A 25533-nucleotide genomic window follows, 5' to 3' on the forward strand; every position below is an offset into this window, starting at 1 on the left:
ATATCACTGGTCATTTTTAACTTATTTACTTCTCAGAGGGCCTAGGAAACATTCATCCACTAGGAGTTGATTCTGGACGAAGACTTGAGTTTGCAATCTGGTTGAAATTATTCTTTGCGATGTAGAATTTCATTGGGTTAATCTTGGAATGACGAAAACGTAAAACTGTCTCAAAAACACTTTCATTAAAATATAGTTTTGTTACTTTCTATTTTGTAATGGTTGTTGCTATAATAGGTAAGTTTGTTCTCCTATTGGCATTCCAGCATTTGTCGCTCACATTTTTGTTATGTTGTTGTTCTTCTGTACATACGCAAGCTTGAAAAGGACTGTTTCATGATGCGTTGGATTCGAGACACATGACGGCGATATCCGTGCTTGAATCAGAAATGAAACGCCTGTCTTATAATGGCACCGAGATGTAGCAAAATACATCCCTGTCAAAAGTAGAGACGCAGACGAAACCTGGTCTACAGATTTTGAAGTCGGCACATATTACTTATGTCAGCGAGTAAGTAATCGTCTTTGCTTGTATTTTCTCATTGTTAAGCAGTGGTTAAGCGCTTTTGCTGCTGCTGCTGCTGCTGTTGTTGTTGTTGTTGTTGTTGTTGTTGTTGTCGCTGCTGCTGTGGCTACTGATGTCCTTTACGTGAAATCGTGGTTCAGTGTTAAGAGGCCTTCTTGGCCAATGTCTTACGGTGAACTTTGCTCCGGTTGGCGACGGCAAAGTCTTTGTCTTTGAGAAGCGTCTTTCAAGATCATGACGTGATTCAAAGAGACAACATCTTTAGTGTTTCTCTGTACATGTATGTATTTATTTATGTATGTATGTATTTATGTATGTATGTATGTATGTATAAAGAAGATGCTTGTCATTGAGTATAGTGATTATGAATTCTCACATAAATTCCTAACTCGAAGTCCATACATGTTGCAAGAATCGAGTAACAGCAGCATTTTATGAGAGTATAACTCGTTTTTAAGCATTAAAGTGTTGAAGCACAAGCCTGATTGGAGGCCCGCAAGCTATTTTGGGTTTTTCGTTGTTTTTTTTATCAGTGCTTCTATGCTGATGTCACGGCAGGGGTCTGAAAGACTGATTTGAAAATTCTTAGACTTTGGCGGTATTGAATCTGACCTGTTTCATAAATGCAACATAAACGATTGTGCCATCGACTTCGGTCGTGAGTACTCCACTTCCTGACGTGATTCGCGGGAAAGTGTACAAGGGGAAGGATATGGTTACTGTGTTTTTGTAATGAATTTTCTTTTAGATGAAAAGTTTGTCAAAAAAATTGAATGTGTCCTACGTTCATATAGCCGGGAAACTACTTTAAGTATTCTTTTGTACTTCAACATGACTACACTGCAATGAAAGATGATTACAATTTGTACACATCGGACATGGAATTGTGTTTAACCCTTTGAGCGCCAAAGTCAATTTTCGTCGCCTTTATAAAATATATACCCCGACATTTTTTTCAGTTTTTTGCCAAAATTTTGCTACAAAATTGTAGCGTATGAAATGTGATGCTCATTTGGTCCAAAAGTTTCCAAAAATACTAAAAATTCTTAAAATTTTGGTAAAATTTTGCACTAAACTTTTGGTGGGAAATTACAGCTCTCAAAGTGTTAAGTTATACTGAGTTTATTTGAGACTTGGGAGGCTGGTTGCTTGATTATAAACATGTTGTTGCCCATTTTAGTGGTAGAAGAATACTTGAAATATCATGGATCAACAGATTCTGAGCTAAAAGTGACTCATTAAGTAATTTTAGCGAAGTGCGCCATGATATTCTGCTAATGTCCGAAATTGTGTTTCGTCAGGCCAGATTTACGACACTGTAGATATCTAGACACGCCAAGGCAACATACGTTCGATCGGTAGAATTGTCCTGAATGGAAAAAAGAAGGAAGGTTATCGATGTGCGAGTTCTTCGCATTGATAATTGGCATTGAAAGCGTGTTAATTGGTACAAACATTTTCAACTACGGAGGGGCATTGTCAATGTAACTACTGACGGTAGTTTTGGCGGGAAGCTACCGCCGATTGTCTGGTAAATGTGAGAAAATCCCGTTGAGGCTCTCTACTTAAACCGCTACGAAGGAAAATCCGAGAAAAGGATAAACAATTTAATCGATATACCATTCGGGCTTTAAATTCATGAACATGAGATTCTGAGAACAAATAGGCAAAAGCGTCGCACTGATGGCCTGTTCACTGAAACGTCAGAGCGCCTCTAAGCTGGTCAGACGAAAACACAGCAACGGTAGGCTGTGAAGTCCCCCTCTCGACGGCGACAGAATATCGTGGATACCACGCCTAGTTTTGAAGAAGAGACAGACATACAATACATAAAGAAACAGTAAGGATAATGTAAGGGACAGTTCGAAAACATATCTTGATTGAGAGCTTGCGAAGCTGCAAGTCATTTGGAATATAATATTTTCCGCCACACTTGTCCGACCTACTAGCTAGGAACGTAACATAAAAGCAAGTGTTGTTGCAGAATTCAGGATGAATAATGAGTTATGTATAGTTAAACGTTTGCGCCCTTTTTTTTCTTTTTGTTGTATAGAGTTGCAAACATGTGTCTCTTAAAAACAAAAAGTCAATAGATTTTTTCTGATTTTAAAATTTAATTATTGATATGTTGTGTATGAAGAGGCGCAGTAAGGTACGTGTATAGAGGCCATGTACTTGTCCACAGTCTTAGTAACACCCTCCATCCCCCCCCACCCCTCGAAAAAAAGAACGAATAGCCTATTGCAATTCCGAGATGTTCCCTTCAGTTTAATCTATTTTCAAATGCCAAGCGAATAGGACTGAGAATTATCGACATTTTGAAAGAGCACTGCGTTTTTCGACATAATAGGGAACTGTGGATAAATTGTAAACGGTGGATGGCAACAACGGATCGGCTCTTCAAGACGTCTCGCCATGATACTTCAAAATTAGAGGAAATACGATGTTGTTAAGTGATGCTCAGAAAATCAGAAACACGCCGTGCTTGTGGAGTATGCAGAATGTGCATATGTACCTCACCTGACAAAAACGAGTCAAAACGACCGGGCGTTGGTAGATTGGTTCAGGCGACGCCGCCGTATTCGCCAACAATTTACAACTTTTTGCGGTAGGAGCAAGCTACCCACCATCCGCCCCCACTGAGTTTGTCAACAATAATAATCTGCCGTAAAATGTAGTGAACATTTCGTTTGCTAAGAGGCAATAAAGCATACATATTTCTTCATTGTAAAACTTCTTAATATATATGCTGAAGGGGGTTTAGCTGTAAAAGTTTAAGGTCAGGTCTACAACAGCTACAATTGTTATCCTGCCACAAATGTTTTTCCCGCCATAGTTACCCTGCAGGTCGCGTGCATCATCTTTCCAAAATTATTGAGTTAAAACTTCAAAACTGATAGCACATTTTCGGTTTAATGTTATTTAACACATGTACACAGAATTTCAATCCTATGATCTCCTGTCCATTTCTGGCACAACAACAGAATAATCCGTATGTGCTATGCAAATTTCGATTTGATGATTTTTAAATATCAGACATTTTAGGTCACGCGCTATTATATCGATTAACTCTACTTTACAACGAATGTGTGCTCTAAAGATGTTGCATTTGGGGTTGGTTAGGGTTTATTTTAGTTTGGTTACTTTAATTAGAGCTATGGTCTATACGAGAATACCAACAAGCATTTCTTAATACATATAAAAGTGGTCAAACCTAAAGTACAGTTTACGGTTTTTGTATAACCACATGTTGTCATAGTTTCTGATGGCATTGTTTTACAACGTTCGGCATGTCGCGGAGATTCCACTTCCACAAGAGGGACCATCGCATTCGAACAAACAACCCCCAAGTACGTCCTTGACGCGGATTTGAATAACTCCCAGTGTCGTCTTTACAGCTTGGCATGCCAGTCAACTACAAGAAAGTAGTTCCAGCTGCTTGACACCGGCGAGAACGGCAAGCGCATTGCTATTTGAGCAAGCAGCAGCGATTACTATCATAGCATCTACAGGCAGCTCCGGACTAAGTCTAGCAAGCGTGGAGGTACTGTATCTGTAGGCCACCATATTTGCGGCCAACCCCCCACACAGGTTTGTGTGGAGTCCGTTCAATCACGACGGGTTCACATTTTCCGATTTTTCTCCCGATACTCGAACGATCTTTTTATCCTCTATGATGCCTGCTCCGCTGAGCATACGTGTCAGTTGCTTGAGAATTTTGTCGCCTACGATTCGATTGGAACTTCGCCTACCCATAGCGGTAAGCCGCTCCAACTGCAAATCGCCTGATTTTTCTGCCGGTTCCGTCGGCCGCCATTTTGAAATAAGAGCAGACAACTCACGGCGTGGCCATTCCTGCACTTCTTGGTCCTCACAGATTAGTTGCAATTATGATGTGAAAATATCACGATGATTCACATTTTACGGCGATTCATGAAAGTACAAGTGCTTACAAAAAATCCTGGTGATTTTGAATGACATCTTTGAATTTACGTTTCATAACTACCGTTTGCTTGTATTACCCAAATTTGGTTGTATTGATCGTCAAAGCTATAGCAAGAAACGGAAGGTAACGTTTTCTAATGAGGTTATTTTAATATTCGGGTCAAGGAATGACCCGATAAAGTAAGTCCTAAATCTGATTTGCGGAAGGACACATCGCCCTCAATTTTAATTTGTCTGCCAGCTTCATACGTACGGCAGACTTTACGTAAAAATGTGTTAAATGTTCGCTTAAAACGCTAAGGTGGCCTTCTCTCTCGGTGAATTAATTCTACATAAAGAAATTTAGTCACGTTTGCAGCAAGGATTTGGTATGTAGGCGCAAACTATGCGGCATGCGGATGAATATATCAGGCCACGCTGTCAAATTGGAAATCATGATGGCGGTAAAGAATAATCGGTCGTGTCTATGGGGGTCATTATTTCGGACGGGACAATTGATAGAACCATAGAGCGGCCATGTTTGTTCGATAATCGTTCCGACGTCTAACTTCAAAAAGACGGTAGTCTTTTAATCTTCCATTTGGCGAAACTGGCCACACAGTGTCTGCAGTTTTCCCTAAACCTTGAGATTAGTAAGCGTTTCCGGCGGCCGTCAAACGTAAGTATTAAAATCCATCGCAAATGGCGATTGGTAACAGCATCTCATGAAACCCTCATATCGTTGATTGTCAGACACTAAAAGAACAGCGGCAACACGCTAGATTAGCATTCAGGGAGACATACCGTGCCCTTCAACTAAAAACCTCGCCAACACCGAAATCCTGGCTCTCTGTGCGGTAAGGTTGCTCGTGCAAGGAGGTTTGTTTCGGTGAACCCACGGTGTTGACAGCAGCTTTCGTACAGTCAACGCTGTTTTTGCCGTTCACTTGGCTTGCGCAATGCACGGCATTTTCAGCATTTCTAGGAGCAAAATTAAGTTTGCTGGGTTTTCGAAGGGTAGTCATCGAGATTGAAAAAGGGCTAATTTGATACTTATTCACAATCTGTGATTATTTCCTCGTGACCGACAGATGATCGATCGGAAAACGAACGACGACGTCGACGCTGAGCTTCGTTGTTACGTTTGTCAGCCCAACTTGATGGCTGATCAGCTATGAAATAGCGTCCCTAACGGTCGTCGACAAACACTCAAAATTTACACCTCGCTGCAATGTGACGTTATGGTTGCAATCTGTCAAATGCCTGAAATCATGATTATGTATTAAAGCTTACACGACCTTCTCTTTTGTGTTACACGCAGAAAAGCCGAACTACGAAAACGTCCGTTCGGGTTTCGCGCCAAAAATTCTTATCTGCATGGTATACGTATTATGACAGATTGCAAATACTCCGCTTTGGAAATCTATCAATGTAATTTGTTAAAAGGCACATCTTTTCAACTATGAGTTATTTCTCTGCAATTATGATTTTTTGTGATCAACGATCGGTCGCTAAAATTAAATGACGAGAATAAACCTACAACTGCTTTTCTGGGGGCGTATTTGAAAAATGCAAACTCTCGGACGACGAGCTGTGTTTGGATACATGTTACATTTGTGGCGCGTTCCTGACTCAAGACAAGCCGAAAAAAGCAGCCTATTTATTTTTCCTGTTCTGTAAATTCCATCTCTTGTTAACCACTTGCCAGGATAGCTTGGACAACTTTTGCTGTTGTCATTCCTGCGGTTAGGAACTTGCCAGCAAACGACCGATATGTTGTGGTATTTGTGGACACCGCAGCTCGAGTTATTCCACACTGCATCGCTATCGTCAGTGGTGGGGAGTTTATATAAGCTGAAGTTTTGATTTTCTCGGTGAAAGTAAGCAAGAAATTTCTTAACTTTTTGAGATGCATTATTCAGATTCGTCCTGGAGGGATCCCAAAGTTCACCAACACGCGGCTCACTCTGACGCCTGCGAGACATGTTGTGTTTAGTCCCGGGCTTCGATTTACCGAATTCTGCATGTGTGTCACCCGTACCCACATACACCTTGCATGCTTTGAAATTGGCGAGATGTTACATGTAACTTCACTGAACAGTGTTTCAATATTTTTGAGATGAGGAAAACCCTTTCAGGGTGCCAACAAAGTGTCAGCATTGACTGAGTTCTATTTAGAAATGAGAGGGGACCTAACTCTGGAAATAAATTGCCCAGAATAGTCCAGCGATGTGCTGAAGTTAGAGAATGCCAACGTACTCAAAAATTTCTGTCTGTGCAAAGCGCCTTTTATGTCTGTGAGAAAGCAGTCAGAACGCTGCCTTAAGAGTGCCATGCGCCGCATAATCACCATTACACTTCATTCATGTCACATGAAAAAACACGAATTCACTGAACGGGAAGACGAAGGCATATGATTATGGGCCAATCGTACACACATGCCGGCCACGAGGTGGAATTCGGTACAGGGCCAGCACATGCCTACGGTTGGACCCGTTGCAGACAGCGGGTGCAAAGAGATAAATGCGCCCTTACCCTTAAATTCTGCTATAGTTTGTTGTTAATCTGATTGACAGATATACGTATCGCGTATACTGCTGTACGGAAACCGCACGGATCGACAAGTTACGAAAGCAAATTCGCCGGCACTGGGGAGAATCGATAGGATGCGCTAAGCACTGTCGACTATGCTTCGTAAAACCCATCATTTTCTTGAAGACAATCCGTCAACTCTGCCTGTGGCTGTCATTCCAAGAGAAAGTTTTCTGAACTAGATCGCGTCTGACCACAAAAATTCAGATTAGAAAGAGCAACTGTGAAATTTTCATCGATAAATAAATGATAATTCGAGAAGTCACGGTACAAAACAGCGCCATCGTGAGATGTCTGTCCTCAGAAAACACATTGCGCTCTAATCCAGATTTAACAATTCCATATTCTGCTAGAAAGATGTCCTGCACAAATCTGTTTACCATGAAAACCGACGCCCGATATTAATCATGACGGGAGCCAGCGGCCACCGACAGAATTCTATACTGTTACATTTTATTTCAGTAGAGAGAGTGACTTGTAACGGTGTGTTGAAGAAATCACATTCATGTACCCATACCTAAATTTGACCTCAACCCTACTTTAAAAATTGTATATTCTCCACTCTTTAATATCTTTTCTGGAAATAAACTAAGACCTTCCTGCAAAAAGTAATAATGTGCCCTGAAAAGTAAACCATATTACAAGAAGCTGTTATATTTAGAGACTGGGTATTATACTTGCTACATGAGATAGCACTTTTCAGTTTTTCCCCCAATTTCTTTTAAGGATTTTCCCTCACTAAGCCGCAGACTGCTTTAAGAAAATATTTAAACTAAGAACCTTATTGAAGAGTTGATAATAACGTCTTGAAAACTCGCGTCGGACAACGTCGCAACCCCGGTGTCCGAGCCTTGAAGGTTTTCAACACGAAGGCACGAGTCTGAGATATTCCAACAAAAACCTTTCGTGCATCATGGATGAACACTTGCACAGTCAAGGATTCAAAATTTTCGGTGGTATTTTCTGCAATATGCTATGTTTAAAATTGTATGTATACCTTTGTTTTTCCGGCACATCACCCCATTTAACTTTGGAAACTTTTGATAAAAAAGTGGGTATACGTTCTTAATCACTGCGTTCATGGCGACACTTTTCAAATCTATGAGACGGGTGTGTGCAAATCTGACCATTGCCGTTACTTCTGTCGATGTCGTCTGCGCATAGTATAAAAACAAGAATTTTTGCGGTGTCATAGCATGCAGCAAGATGGAGTTTTCATACTTATGTCCTCTCGTTATGCCAATAAGTGTTTTATGCGACCAAGACGACCCCGAAATAACCTCAGCGTCTCGAAATATGGAAATCGCAAGTCTTGCAAGAAACCACTGAATCCGTTATTGGCTGGGAACGAAGAGTAATTGAGACATTAAACTTACAGTTGAAGGTCGGGGAAACCTCTCTGATCGTTGGGCGAACTTTCTATCCCTTCGCCGCCTCCACGTCCCACCGGCTCGTGGCATCTCTTCCCCCCGATGTCTCTTGCCTCGCCTATTGTGATAACTCCTAAGAAGTGACGCAAATTGGCAACCAGAGATTTTACCCCTATCCGCTAACAGTTGCGAACTTTCAACTTTCAAAATTGTAACGGAAAATGTTAATTGCGTCGGTCTGCGCCACTACAGCAAGATTTCCAAAGTCAAAACTGACCAATGAAAAATTGCATCTTTCATTTCTTGCCATGGTGTTCTTTCTTCACAACACCTGACGGCCAGAAAATATGCTGCTTCTTAAAGTAATTTTCAAGAATTGGCGAAGTTACAAGTTGCGCTTCTTTTCTGAATTTTTAAAGGAACCGATCTCGTCTCTGAAAAAATGGCAGTCAGTTTATCACAAATCAAAACAAAAATCGTCGCCGCAGAGTGTTTTAATAAGGCAAGATGCCTGTTAAATCAAAATAGGGAAGACTTTACAATTTCATGGATTCAAAGTTAAGGATAAGCTAACTAACGCAGGAAATGGTGAAGGCATTAGTGTGTTTGTGGTTTCCGCACGCCAATGCATGATTTCAGCAGAATCACCCCCCCGCCCCATGGCATTATTTCGGGTTAATTTCCAAATTGTCGTACTACACATTTTGTCGCTCAGTGCAACGAGGGACTTGTGGTTACTTGCTTGTATCGATAACAGCGATGTTCCCATGAAAAGGATAAGAGAGAAAAAAAAATCATTTTTAAGACGTTAGTCTCATACGTTATCCAGATTTTTTTTGAAATATTTCATTTTTGGTTTATGGTGAAATTGACCGATTGGCGGTCGGTGGTGCCTCGCCTAATGCGAAATTCCATGAGCGAAAAAAAGGGCTGGTCCGATTCGACTGGCTATCTTTGAAGTATATTGAATAAATTGCACCTGGTTTCGTCCGACTTTTCTGTCATTCTTCAGAGTCGCAATATACTCTTTAACACCGTTGTTATGTTTATAAGTACAGCTAGTCCCGACGGAAGTGACGACATGAAGACGTCACAGAAAATTTCACGTCATATTTTGTTAAATATCTCGGCGATTTTGCTCTCTTTGTTTCCTTTCCGTCAACTGTCATGTCGCCTACTTTCGACGGAACCGTCATCGATTCTGACGACTTTATCTTACTGCATCAAACTTGAATGAAATTTTCACTTCGGCCGCTAAAAGATCGAAACTTTTGTATCCGTCCTCAAACATCAGATCAGAGTCTGGCAAAAGGCCAATTTTGTCGCCTTTATCATGATATTTGTACGGAGACAAAACCCAGGAAGTGACGACATTACTGTCGACATCGGCCTGCATAGAATTGCAAAGTATGAATCCTTGGTGTCGCTTCTTCGCAGGTCAAGAGTCGTATTGAAAATCCTATACTACTGTAAAGGAATAAAATAGTAATTAGGAAAACCAAAACCCTCTTTCTTTAAAAAGGAAAAACAGAGAACAAAGATCCTTTACGATTTTGTGATCCATTTCAAGCGACAAATTGCGCATGAGTATTTTACCTACGACAATGATTCTAGCTACAATACCTGTACTATTTGTCGCTCGCGCAAATTAATGTATTCATAGATTGATATGGCCAATTTAATTACTACAAGACGAACTTTCCGATTTTAGGAGGGTTTAGTTTCATGATATGCAGCCAGTTTGGCAAAAATCTGCGTTCATGTTCTAAAAGATAGTCACCACGTTCAGGCAGAATGATTTCAAGATGGCGTCAGGGGCGCAGACGAGAGAGTGCAAAATTGGCGCGCTTTAGGAAGAAAACGTCGTTGTAAGTAACGCAAGCCTAAAAATGCATTGCATTGTCTTAACTTGACTGTAAGCAAGCGAATTAAGAATAAAAGATTTGAAATCAAAATTTAATATAGATTTTTGAAAATAATCATTGATTGTACAGTAGTTAGTTTTTGTGAATCAAACAGATGACCACGAAACAACAACAGAAGGGACTCGAGAAAGGTAAGTTTTAAACCGTCGATAAAGAAATCACAATTTTCTATGAAAGAGCACGGAAGACTTTGACATTGCAAAAGTTGCAACACGCAAGGCATACCAATCCGCGATTGAATAAATATCTTCTAAACGAATTGTAATGTTTCAGTCGGCGACACTTTCATACAGTCGTCTGCTGCACTTTTGCTGACACATCGATCGTACATTTTGGGTTCAATTAATCAACAATTTTCACAATACATCATTAAACGTTACCAAGCCCTGTTGAATATTGCAAAAACGGGACATCAAAATGACTGGTATGGCAAATTAGGCTTTTAAAGTAACTTAAGTATACGATTCACCGGAGGAACTTGACAAAAAATATCGTGGGTTCCGTATAGACTTAGAATTGAAGTGAAGGAACGATAGAAATGCAGATTCACTTCAAACTTCAAGCATATCAAAAAATTGAGGCAGCCATAACTCTGAGCATCGAAATCACCGAAATATGAGTAAGGCATACTCCGCAGCAAGTAAAAGTTTTGTTGAATTTGGACTGACTCCAAGTTTGATGACATGCAGTTAGTGAAGTCAATGCACTGTTCGATATTTGAAACGGGTGTCTGTGCCATCGCACTCGGCGACTGCATGGCCAAATACACAACCTGACGTTGTCAGGGCGCAACTGAAGGGTTTTTTTTTGATAAATTTACATATTTCTGAGATGAAAACACTTCCGAAGTAACCTACCCATGAACAGCAATGACAAAGATATTTCAATAAATATTGTGAGAATTATGGTCCGTGATGACTTAGCCGACATTACCGTACTTCGCCGTCATTTTTTTACCGTCTTCTTATCTGTCGATCCGTTAGCAGTCACCGCTGCTCAGAAATATCTTGTCGTGCTCTTCACAAACCCAGTCTCGAACCACAATATAGCTGACCGGCATGACACCAGACGCCCTCCACATAATAGCTTTTATCGCCAAGACAGTATCGAAAGAAAAACTACGCTAGTTGTCTTCAGGGAGTGACATTGTAACCAGACCATTGAAGAGAGCCAGAGAGCAGCTGTAGCGCGCTTTGTAGGCGATGTTGTTTACACCCGCTCAAAATAAAAAAAAATCGCATATCCGAAAATTCAGCTACAACAAACTACGTCAAAATATCGATACAGATATCCCACAATAACATACACCACATCAGTAATTTACAGAAACCTAAATTTGAAATCATTGAAAATCCCCGACACGTGTATCAAAATGCGCGCCAATTTTAGACGCATTCTAATTCATTTTTCTCTCTTAAAATTTATCATATTTATTTCCTAATTGAATATCTAAACACTCGTCAATGATGCTTTTATATCGGAGGCTTTCCCTTTGTTTATATTCAAAATGTGATTTGTCGTACTATCCGACAATTTATGGCTAATATAATAGTGCGAATCATTAACACAATATACTTGAAATAGCTTTACCATCCCACGCGACTGTCTGAGCCGTATATTACTTGTACAAAGCCCAATTTTGTAATCATGGGGTGAATTAATTTGGCGCTGATCGTATTCAAATCGCGAAACTTGCTGAAGAAGACAAAAGCACAAGAATCGAATTTGCACCGCCGGAAGTCCTGTTCGGGGTAACATGGGTTTGGCACGCATCAGACAATGACGCCAACTTTCGAACATGACGTTGTTATTGCACAAATTCCGTTATATTAGTCACAGAAATATCCAACAATCATCACAGTACTAGCTTACTGACAGTCTGTTTTTACTCAAAGATCCGAAACATTGGGAGATCTCTGAGTAACGTATCGACAAAGTACAAGAAAAGCATGTGCAAGATTCGCGCTTTAATCAGGTCACTAACCGACAATATGGCGGTTACTCTTGCTACTAGCATTGTTCCGCAGAAAAAAAAATCAGATCGTTTAAACGCGAAAGTTCGCTCAAACCTACAAATAACAAAAGCAAAGCGTTCATTTGCTCTGAGTTCTCTCGTTATACCGCCACCTAATCTCCATGGCAACAGAAATTGTAGATATGGCCTTGAACCCGTGCCTTTTTTTCCCAGCACACCGAAAAGGCAGTCGTGGATTCCGCGCTCTCAGTCGCGCTTTTTGATTTCTTCAGCGCTCTGGTGTTTACACGACCTGTAAACATACAATTTTAATTTCTCTTCAAACGGAAACGTTAAAGAAAACTATACTGTACACGTAAAATCCGGAAAAATCAATTTTCCTTAAGTTTGTTCGAAGGATAAAAAAGACAACCGACAAAACGAGAACAAAACCCGCCTGAAAAAAAGTGTACGTACGTCCAGCTCCGAAAATCATCGTCTGAGCTTCTTGTCAAATTAACACAAACGTTTATCTCGAAAATATGAAATTCAACCATGTATAAGTAAACGTGTTGTCAGATATGTAACATCGCAGAATATATTTAGTTTTACCCCAATCTATTTTTTAAATAATTTACAAGAGCTATAGTGAGTGCAGCGTACACGGCGCGTGTATTTTGTCCGTCGCGGGTTCGTACTCGGTGTTGCCGTTCCTTGGCGTTCTGAGTTGCGGTTTGCGGCCATCATCGATGCAGTCATATCTTCCGACACCGGCCCAGCTTTGTGAGCAGCGCCTTCTCGCTCGGATGATCTAAACTTTTTTTGCAAAATCGCAGATTTAAAGAAAAAAATAGGTTAGGTATGAGACAAAAATCAATGCGTTCTAGCGTTCTACCTACGCTGTGTTTACCGTGGTTCGTTCTGATTGTTGGCGCGAAGCGACCCGCCCGGGAAGACGAGCGAGTCATCAAGCGAAACCTACAGAGCGACTTCTCAAACCGAATCTTCGTTCGGTAAAGAGTTCCGATCGGCACGATATTTCCCGATGATGACGTTAAAGTTGGCAGAAAATCAGATCCAGTCACCGTGTGAATTTGGCCATTCTCCAAATAATCTCTGACCGCCCGTAATATGTAACCGCGATTTACAAGCAAGGAGAGACGGCGACTAGCGAGCACATGTTTCCATATGACTTCTTTTTATTTTTTGCACACATATAGCTTTGACCCTTGGTTATATGCCGGAACAAATCATTCTAGTTGCAATTCAAAATGTTTTGCTAAGTATTTCATGAAATGTTATTGGTGCCTATGTGCGTCAGGAAAGAAAAACACAACAACTTTGAACAGTGAGGCAGTGCGCTTCGTTCATCGTAAAAAAAAGACCCGGGCAATTGTCATTGCTAGTTGAAAAAGCGTCTTGGAGTAAATGCAAGCAGAATTATGGTTTAACCACTTGAAAATTTGCTAAAATTTCGTTTAATCTAATCTCAGATCTATTATCGGTATATATTGAATATAAATATTGCATTCCACAGTACCGTTTGAAAATTACGAAAACGATTACTACTCCCGAAAAATTAACGAACGTGTCAAGACGATAGTTCGTGTTTCGATGGGTTTTTTTTAACCGACGCTAAAACATATACACAGGGCGAGTGCTACAAATGTCGACATTGCTTAAACGTCTTGATTAGGCAACGGATATCATTTTATGTCTGTTTGCCCTGGTGCTGACGCGATGAAGTCGACACTAGCCGTAGTGTGCGGCGGCGGGATAAATCTAAGCGGTTTTTTAGTATCTTGTATTGTTCGAAACTGCGTCCAACAGTTTCTCTGTCTGTTACTGCATGTAGACCCCACCGACTGAGTTCATGGTTCTATGTTGACTTCGGAGGGCGGATACTTGGCCCCCCCATTACCCTCCAGTTGATCAGTTGGCGTTGAACAAAGCGTAGAGAGCGTACCGAATACATTTGTTACGATTGTATCGTGCAAGAGGATAGCTAAATCCCGGAGAGGCTCTGGGTACGTGTTACCCGAGGAAAGACAGCCGTATCCCCTTGTACCCTTGCGTATTGATAAATTAAAAGGAAGCCCATATATTGACATTTATGCATGCAGAACATTTCGAAATACATTATATCCATGTTTCTACTCTCCTCGATAACGGACTATACTAAAACTTATGCCCGAAACCGGGGGAATTCCGTCTTAAAAACTGTAACAGTCTCTGAGAAGTCAACGTGTTATTGAGAGGCAGCAAAGGGCCCGTAAAACAATATGTAGTTATGTAGTTTGCAAAATTATTAGAGCCCAGGACGATTCTTACTATCCACATGAACGGGAATGTGGAATAATATTATCAATTATCAAATTAATTTTACTTTTTCAGCCTCTGTATTCATGTAGATCAGTATGCCACGCGAGAAAGTGTTTTACGTGGAACATCTACGATCTGTCGACACGAGCGGGGAAGATTACAATATTCTGCAGTATACAACGTACCTGTCGTTTGTCCTTTTCAAAACCGAAAAATAAAAACAAACAAACAAAATATATCCGAAAATAATGGGTACGTGTTAAACTCACAACATGGAACTGGCCAAAACTTCAAGAATTAAGTCAAGTTTGTGGTTCTTTTGATTCGAGACTCGGGCGCCAGGTTTTGTAAATATACTGTGAGCAAACGCAGTGCGGTACCGGCTTCAGCTCACTGGCTTGTGGCTCTGTGTTTCTTTGTCTGTGAGGCAGGAAGAACGTCTTGATGATTACTATGAATTTTAAAGTTTGAAACAAAACCGATGATGCGATGTCTTGATCGGCGAATCATCCAGCTAAACGAAAAAACAGGTAAGGGATATGCCGAACCATTATTGTGCTGACTTGGATTTCACGAACACGGTGGAAATTATTCTCTGGAACCTTCCATTCGTGTTGAGTTTGCCCTGAAGGCATTATCAATAATTGATATGTGTGTGTATGTGTGTGTATGTGTGTGTAAAAAGTAAGTTCTTGTTTTGTATTCTCGTCTAGTCCAAAACATTATATACATTTCCGTATATCATAGATACGTGTTGCCCGATGCTTTTCAGCCACTTTTAGTGGCATTGTTCAGCGTTACCGATGGAACCGTCGCTAAGTTTGCAATATTAATTCTGACGACAACCACAAATAAAATTTTATTCTCCCTTCGTAAAAAATGCCCGTCCGTGTCGCTTGAAAGTTGTTGTTAATGTTTTTGCAGATCGCGAAGCCACTGTTACGAACCCCCAAAAAACCCTGGAAGACATTTTAGTTTTGGCATTTGGCAGCAAATTTTCAACCGAAAGTTATAATTACAGAGGCAGAATTCCCATTCATAAACTTCTCCAGGCGTTGAATTGCATTTAACTGCACACCAGGATAAGACGATATTGCACGAAATCGTTAATATTTTTCTAAAGCATTCGTTTATGCCTTTGAATAACACAGATTGCTGGCATCTAATATGTAAACTGAATTTTCACGTTGATCCTGGTGGATGTTTCAGACTTACACATTTTTCACGAAAACTGATTTCTTTCGTATTTTAAAAGTTCGTTGTCTTACATTGAAAGACTCTGTCGTTCGTGGTATCAGTAACCTAACAAAAAATGAGCACTTTATGTTTTTCCTAGGCGATAAATAAAGCCTTGTCGTCTAAACCGAACGCCACCGGAACTTGGAAGGGAACGATGGAAAGCGGAGATTGTAACGAAAACCGAGAAAATTGAAACGTGAAGGAAAAACGATAAATCAGAAAAGACAGGAAAAGGGCAATTATACATGTTTGTAAAATGGCAGCGCAAGGCAGCAAATCACACAGGAGATATACCGTTCGCCTTTTCTGGTCTGTGACCTATTTGCTGCATGTCGTTGAATGTTACAGTTCTGTCCTGAATTCGGCTTCTCGTTCAGTCCCTGGAAGGAGACAACCTCGAAAATTGCTTTCCAGCGATGCATAATGCTACAAAACGTGAGGAAACTGTACAAGGCGCCCCTTGAATGAGATATAACACTGAACGAGCGCCGAAATTACCTCTAGGAATCCCTAACCCTGATTTCGGCTTACGGTCAGGTCTAGGTCTGTTTTTTGTTGTTGATGTATTACAGTACATATCGTACCGTGGCGTCGCCCCTGCAGGATGACTTTGCTAACAGATAGAGAAACGAGACAAGAGTTATGATTTACAAAAATAAAATCGTTCTTGTCTCTATTTATGAAAAAAATAGAACGATAAATATGTTACAAAGTACGCGCGACACTTTGACTTCTGTACATCAATAAGGCGAATAAATTAAGATGTTGTAACTTGTAGAGTTTAAAACCGTAAAAAACGAAATGAATAAAAATCGATGAACGTTATATCTTGGCAAACCTGCGTTAAAATTTCTGTCCACAGACAGCAATGTACAAAGAGACCCAAATATACGTCTCTGGTAGATAAGCTTAGGCCTATATCATCCAATAATTTTTCTCATTCTGCAGGGCGAGCATAGTAGCATAATTTGATAACTTGACTACTGAGGGCACGGACAAGTTGAGAATTTTCCTGACTAAGGTACCATGACTACAAGAAAGAGAGTATATACACACATTTCGTGCGCTCCTTTTCGTTTTGACAGGATAATATTTAGGTTCCAAAACACCACCCAGGGGCACAAGAGACCCCAGGGCATCGGCATCATTTTCTGATCTTAACAGACGTTGTGATCTTTCATCAAGTCACGCGAGATCTCAACGTGTTTGTCTGGTCACCACATGGGGCAGGACCCGTCTGGCGAGATCGTTTACATTGTTTATGACTATATTAACCGTTTGAACACAGCCAAGGCATTTGTTATGACTGGTTATTATGGCTTCACATCGTTCGGACTGCAGCGACCTATTTCGACTATTTTATGTGTTTAACAAACTCAGAATGAAATAACGGCTTTAAAGTAATTAAAAAACTTAATCAAATTTATGCACATTTTCATTTTGCTTAAGATTCGTTCAGAGGTTGTAAAGTTTAGAAAAGTTACCATATTTCGTTCCAGTTTTCTTAAATTTATCAAAATCCTGTAATTTTTTTTACATGTCGCTGATTTAGATCGGGTTGCACGCACCAGCAGAGAATCCAAAGGACGACGACCAGATGTGCGCGCGCACGATCAAAAGTTCACAGACAGTTTCCTCAACTACCAGGCAACCTAATGACCCAAAATGAGGGGTCGCGAACGCCAATACGCCAGACAGTCCATCAAAATCGCCATTAACATAACTATTGTCCCGAGCAAGACACTACGTCATCTCGACATCAACTTTTGTACAGTCTGCACGCTAATTTTGGCCTGCTGAGGTTAGGAGGTCAGAGGTCATGCCAATCGAGACAGAGAGACGTGATCTGCGGTTTACGGTCTCTCTGATCTCGCCAGTTAAACAGTGTTCTTTCATCTTTTGAGTTCGTGTTAACACACAGAGTTTATTTTCATCTGAAATGCAAAACGATTGAGCATAGTTCGTGTAATTGTGAAATCTCACTCCGTCCTGGCTTTCAGGGTAAACTGGAAAATTTGTGAGCTTCGCATTGACACGACAGAGTTCTTTTGCAAACGCTCCCGACGCAACAGCACAACATGACGTAATTGCAGAGTGTCGGCGATTAGTAGGCCGTAATGCTCTGATCGTTTTCGCGAGGTCAAGGGCAGGCCCTGTCTTTGTACGATCATCTTTTTGGACAAATTCGATACGCCAGTATCAACTTTGAAACGAATCTGTAGGGTTTGTTCGCAGACGACACCCACAGAACAGGAAAAAAACTCAGACAAGAGAAATGGTCTAAATCAAATGACGAGATTTTACTTACAGTTCCACTTGAATAAACAAGGTATTTTTACTGATCTGACATCATGTGGAATATAATCCTTGAGCGACATGCTGACGTCACAGAGGTCACTGAACTCAAGGTCATTAACAGATAACTACTTTCGCTCCCGGCATTCAATTACAAAATTGCTGTCAAGGCGAACTACGAGACCAGGCCATTCGGTGAACTGTGGCCGCCGTCCTGAGTATTCACCCTGCCAAGCAGCCAAGCGAGTTGGTCACGGCTCCATGCTTGCCCTAATTATCTACAACATTACTTCGGGATCCCGGCCTAAAATTTCCACAAATTTTCTCCAGTCTTTCCGTCCGAGAGCTGTTTCCTCTGGCCCACAACTCCAGGTATAATTCACCAGGTCTGGCACAGCGAGGAAAGCACCGGCACATCCAAAGAGTAATCCAAATATAAGGCAAACCGAAAAAAAACTTCGCCGTCTGCAGACGAAATTTTACCTCCGTCTTTTCAAGCGGAGCCGTTATTCAATACTAACATATTTCCAAGAGGACACGTCCTGGTCGTCTGGGGGCTGGTATAAATATTAACATCACAGAGAAGCGAACTACGGTATTGAGGTTAAAGAACGGTCGATCTCACTGGCTTCCAAGCAAAACATTTCGTTTGTTGCGCGTTCTGGTCCAGCAGCCAATGCGGCGTGCCAGTGTTGTTTTTTTTTGTCGTGAACGCGCGCACCTGGAGGTGTACGCTCGGCGCAGACCAGAACATTTCTAGAATGATGCCGTGAAGGCACGGGACTCGATGCTGGGCAACCGAAGTCTTAAAGTGACGTAGCCTTTTGCAGTCCCCTGGTTGCCATGGAAAAGATGTCGCGGGTGCGGGTATTGAAAGAAAACGACTTTACGGTTGATGGTCTTAAATTTACTGAGAGGTATTAGAGCGGTATTCATCAACCTCCTTCCATTAAATTATCCCAGATATCTTAACTGCAATTCTTCATTAAGGCAGTAACATAAACGATGGGTCTTGAACTAGGAGTATATGTTTTCGTGTTTACAGAATATTTTGTACCCCCTTTTTGCATGATACCGACAACTTCGAAGGAGTCGAGTTTGCACAACAACAATGTTCAGTGATATGGCCTGCTTGAACCCAACTGTTGAATTATATTATACCGGAACATTACGTCACACTTAGGAATTTCTCCTGTCCCGCGGAACCATGGGTAAATTGTGTGCAAATTATTAATGCATTGAATTTGTTATCTGACCTTTGTGTATCATTATACAACTACAGTGATGTAGCGTTCTGCTGGTGAGAAATGCCAATCGACCAGAGAAGAGTCTCTGGTATCTGGCTTGCTCACAGATCCAATGTAAAGTTACTGACGAGTGATATCCATACTCTGTGTGTCCTAATTCCTAGTTGCACATGTTGATTGCACTATGATGAATAAATTGTATATATATATATATATATATATATATATATATATATATATATATATATATATATATATATATATATATATAATTGTATATATATATATATATATATATATATATATATATATATATATATATATATATATATATATATATATATATATATATATATATATAATATAGTGTTGAGTGGTGAACGCGATAATTGGGCAGCCAGTAACTGACGCCGAGAAAATCGAAGCGACTGGGGGCCAGTCTAAATATAGATATACTCACAGGTTTTAATATTTTAGGTAACTTATTTCTATAGGTAAAATCAGGGTTTATTTGCATATTCCCAACAATATACACCATGCCTTTTTTGCTGGCATGAAAATACTAAATACTTCAGTCGTCGCATTGAGGTTCGACCGGTCTTGGAATATTTTATGATGTAAATACCTTTCCTGCAACATTCGTCGCTTTTCCCGCTCAGTGCTTCAGAACTGCTGTTGTAGTTGGTGTGTATCCGAATGTACGATTATTATTATCTCCACTCAAGGTCAATACCACCGCTGACGATGTTTGTTCTCATACCGGTATAACGCGAAAGCATGAGTGTACATCGTCAGCAACTAACTCTGGCGTACAGATTACTATATCACTAACGCCATGTAGCCATCGAAAACCAAAGTGGCTTTACTGTCTTTCCACAAGTCAGACTGCATGTCACATCACAGAATCACGCATAAACAAAATACTCAATCACATAATTTTTAAGTCTGTCACACTCAAAAAAAGTATGTTTTCAGACAGACTTCCCAAACCCGCTTGAGCAATAAAAATCCTTTCATCGGTAAATGAATTTCACCGCAGCGCAATCACCACGAGCAATGGCATGAACAATAGAGGGATTACAGATATTTTGACGCTACTTGTTACTGATTTTCACCTTTTTTGTTCTTTGCTGCAGGGCCCTGATAGCAAGTCTTCAGCGTCCAGATGAATAGGCGGAAAAAAGTAAGAAATCCATACCTTAATTCTCTTTTGTTTTTATTTTTTGAGGAGTGGGAGATGTTGTTGTAACGCCACTACAATCTTAACATACCTTTATAAATTACAATTAGGACAATTGTGTCACCTTTTTATGTTCACCAGAGCCGGTGAGGGAAGTGCAAAGAAACAAAATACAACTACGAAAAATATATGTAAACATAACGTACTTTTGTTTTACCCAATCGATCAACATGACTTTAACCCTTTGAGTGCTGTAATTTTTCCCGCGAAAATTTTAGTGCAACATTTTACAAATTTTTATGAAATTTTTTTGTAATTATTTAGATCATTTTCAATCAAATGGACATCACATTTCATTGACTACTCTTTTTTATCAAAATTTTTGGCAAAAGTCTGGAATAAATTAATTGGGGTATATTTTGTAAAAGTGACAAATATTGACTTTGGCGCTCAAAGGGTTATTAATATGAGTTTTGCTACACCAAACAAGATTGTGTATTCGCAATTGCGTGTAATCGTCATTGGAAGTGCCACAAAATAGATTAATCTATATCTCTCGCCGTCTCCAGTTCTCCAATCTTTCTCTTCCCAGTCTTGTCTCCCTGTATTTTTTCTCTCTGTCTCTACTCGTCTCTATTTCCAGTTCTCTGTCCATACCCGTTTTCTTTCTCAGTCACACGTCTGAACGGGGATAGTACACATTTATCTGCGATAAATCTCTGTCTTAAATTCAACATTTATATTTTTCTCCCTCTCACCGCTCCATGACCAATGCTCTCCATGTGTATTTGAAATTTTCTGGTCGAATTGAAAAGGAGTAAATATATTGGGAAACGTTCCAAATTTTAAAAAAAATCTCATTTCCGTAAACAAATCATCAAAATTGTTGTGTTGTCAGTCTTAATGTTACAGACAAAAATTATATAGTTGCTTGCTTGATAGGCAAAGCCATAACTCCAAGATTTGTGTACCGTGTAGTGTAAACAGGCGGGTCAAAGTTCATATGTCTGGGTGACTAAGGGTTGCAGCCAGCTTAGCTTTGCCACAAAGGATAAACGTTCTATTTCAAAGAAAGTGTCGTTTTGAATGGACGCGAGGCCGCGATTTACGGACGCCATTTCTGTTTCCCGTGGAGAAAGGAAAGGGAGTGCTAGATAATGTTTGTAGTTTTGCCGTCCGCCGATCGATTTGTTGGTCATTTCGGTACGGCTGTCAAAGCACTGACAGGAGTCACCAATAACCACAGTTCTTTCTCGCTCTCTCTCTGATGTTGCGATTGTCCGGCAGTGAGCAGATTATCTTTGCCGCCAAAAAACAACAAACATTCAACACGTTCTGAAATCAACACTTCAAAAGTAAAGTAATCAAGGACAAGAGAAAAATAAAAGGGAAAGAAACCTTTAATTTATCGCCATGAAAGAAGTTCTTTCCGAGTCGCAAACAAGAGTCAGTAAGCTAATTATTTTGTCACGTGATCGTCTGACACCTGTAGGCAATGTACAAAACTTATCACCTAGTCAACCACATCGGCATTGTGATCGCTTTCTATGATCAAATTCACTAATTTTGTACTGCACCACGAGGACTTTATTCCACACCCACATCAAAGCCTAAATAAGGTTCAATATTCTCGCACATATTTTGCTGTACACCGTTAATTCACAAGCTACCGTGATGTCAAATTGTACGGGGAAGGGTGACATAATTCATTTCATGCGTATGGCAATGTAAATGTCTCCTCGATAGAACCAGCATTTTTAGACCTTTAATTGCACAATTTAAAAGTAATGGCATACGCTAGACGCTACTTGATATGATATATATATATATATATATATATATATATATATATTATATATATATATATATGTATGTATATATATATTAACACTTTGAATGAATATATAATACATGTATTTAAATATATTTATATATCCAAATATATGCCTTATACATATATTCATTCATTCACAGATATTAACAGTGTACATATATATGTATCTATGTATGTATACATATGTGTCTATGTATGTATGTATGTTTACATATGTATCTATGTATCCATCGATCCATCTATCTACGTAGCTATGTATTATGCGTGTATAGATACATAGATACATAGATACATAGATACATACATAGATACATACATAGATACATAGATACATAGATAGATACATACATAGATACATAGATAGATACATGCATGCATGCATACATACATACATAGATACATACATACATAGATACATACAAATTAAGAAATACATCACACATAAGAAATATCCAAGTGTGAAGTAAATTAATAAGTGTCAGAAGTGACTGTAGCTTGTATATGTAACTTTCACATTTTTCCCCATCAGATACATAGATACATAGATACATACATAGATACATAGATACATAGATAGATACATAGATGATGCATAGATACATAGATTGATACATGCATGCATACATACATACATACATACATACATACATACATACATACATACATACATACATACATACATACATACATACATACATACATACATACATACATACATACATACATACATACATACATACATACATACATACATACATACATACATACATACATACATACATACATACATACATACATACATACATTCATACATACATACATACATACATACATACATACATACATACATACATACTTACATACATACATACATACATACATACATACATACATACATACATACATACAACCTGTACAGGTAGATAATTTGTTTCTTTTATTCTCCACTAGGGATGAGGTAGTTTGTAGTCATCCAAGTGCATCCGTTTTCAATGGACCCTCCACGGGACATGCTACATTGCACAAGTTCGACCCAATTCTTAGTTGACCTGTGTATATAAGTGGTGATTACGAGGCCGCAATAAGGTAGTTCATTCGCAGTTAATATTTTTACCCATCATGTTCGCAGTGGACCCTCGTTCGGCATTCGCGTTGCCGTGGTTCCTCGACCTGTTTGGTTTTTATACGGGGGCAAGTTAAACGAGTATGGTACCCGGTTTTTTTATTTCCTTTCATAACTCAATTTGTTAACTGGCAGGATAGAATAACGAATATTGTGAAATATCCCCGTTACCCTTAGCGACCAACATAGCCCTGCTCATTCGGTTTGTCGGCCATTTTGAATGAAGCCGATTATCACGTTTGTATGGAGTCAAAAGAGAATTACATTTAACGCCCCGTGGTTGAAACGTAAGTCACCGAAAATCCCGGTCGTCCCTCGTTTCATATTTGGGAAACTATCTGTTTGCAATAAGAACATCTTTTCAGACGGGGAGAACAGCCCTCAATCGAAGTGGTCTCTGACGAACTACTCTCTAGGCCTTTAAGCTTTAGTACTTTGCCGGTCGTTGTGATTGAGCATATTGCCACTCACTGTTCGTTTACTCGAAAACGTCTGTCTGGGTTAGTCCAGCCTGTACATCTAAGAAAGGTGTATTAGTGTAAGCGACCTCGCGTGCAAAGCTCACTAATTTTACACCTATGGATGAATTTATTACCTTCATGCCCGCAGCTGGCCAACGTTCCGTCTGTCTCGGTTATACCAAGAACCCCTTTTGTGGACGTCTAAAAGTGGTTGCACTCTGTGCACAATGGTAGACTGCCGTACCCTATAGCCTGCCTTGTCTAGGCCTGTACCTGCCGGGTCAGCGAGAGAAGCGCGTTGGGAATTGAGAAATTGGATTTTCTGTAACCGCCGCCGACAAGTCCCTTGGACCTTTCATACCCGGTAAGTCCAGACTTCTCGAAATTTAATACTTGAAATTCATGCTTCGCCGGTACTTTTGGTCTGTGTACACGCTGGAATAAATATTTTGAACTATGGCGAAACAAATGGAAATTGTGTAAGTGGTATAGAGGCAGACGAAAACGACAGACTGCTTGATACAACTAACTGATAATATTCTTCGGCGTCAGTCTTTCCTAACGGCTCAGGTCACTGCGTTATTTTTACCGCGCACTTAAAATTTTATAGTGTGCAACCCCGATATTTGGCATAACTAAGAGGTTCCTCTCACTTGGGTTCTCGAAAGAAACGGCGGGTGGAAAGCCTTGCTCCCTGGCAGACGCGATTTTTACTGCCCGCCGGAGCTACTGACAAAATCCAAACCCCTCTGTTATCTCTCTTACTGAGGAGCCAGACTAGAGAACGAACGAACACGTACGTCGGTTGGATCGAGGTCGGGGTCGCAATTCCCAGGCGTCTAGACACGACGTGTCGTGCTTGTGTTTCCAACAATACGCTTTTTACCCCTCATTTTCCATTCTCCGAGATGGGGTTTCTGCTTGTCTTGATTTACTGAACCGTTTACTGATAGCGCTGTCAGTGTTTAAAATAAAACGGCTCTGAAATTGTGCCAAGTAATATCAGCCGTCCGCAACCTTCCGCCAACGTGCAATCCGTCGGGTAGAACATGAACAGCGTAACACACTGTGACGTTATTTTTCCTCGGAGTGAAATTATCAAACATGCTGTTCTAGGCATAATAATGTGGTTTACTGACTGGGGTGACGCACTTTGACAAAACATTTTCCCCAAAATACTGAGTTTTGAGGGTTAGATATAATGGTGCGGTGATAGTGTGCTACTAAATTAAAGTCAGTCCAGTTGTGCCGTGTCCGAAAATTAGGGCACAACTAACAATCTTTGTTCCCTTTTCCGATCTTTTATCAATTCAAGATAGAAAATGTGGAAGACTGACTTCACCAAAACTGTACGCTCTATGAAAAGAAATGCCTCCATTTCGATAGATTTCGTCTCAAGTCCCAGCGTCTCTATACCCTGTGCGCTACGAGCATGGCCATCCATACTATAGCCTACCACAGCGACCGCAGCAATGGCGGATCCAGTTTGGCCTTGAAACTTTATCAAAAGTTTTGTCAACAGTGGAGTCGCCCTAACCACA

General features: G+C 40.2%; 1 long non-coding RNA gene across 2 annotated transcripts in view; it reads left to right on the plus strand.

Moving 5' to 3' along the window:
• The first annotated feature begins 4882 nt into the window (after positions 1-4882).
• LOC139130129 (uncharacterized) overlaps positions 4883-25533 on the plus strand; it is a 141841-nt gene continuing 121190 nt past the window's right edge. The window contains exons 1-4 of one of the 2 annotated variants that reach the window (XR_011551796.1): positions 4883-5129; positions 20531-20577; positions 23360-23494; positions 24141-24356. This is a non-coding gene — a long non-coding RNA (uncharacterized lncRNA). The remainder of the gene's footprint in view (positions 5130-20530; positions 20578-23359; positions 23495-24140; positions 24357-25533) is intronic. The other variant, XR_011551797.1, reaches the window with a different exon arrangement.

The sequence above is a fragment of the Ptychodera flava genome, chromosome 3, assembly GCF_041260155.1.
Source record: "Ptychodera flava strain L36383 chromosome 3, AS_Pfla_20210202, whole genome shotgun sequence".
Taxonomy (NCBI): domain Eukaryota; kingdom Metazoa; phylum Hemichordata; class Enteropneusta; family Ptychoderidae; genus Ptychodera; species Ptychodera flava.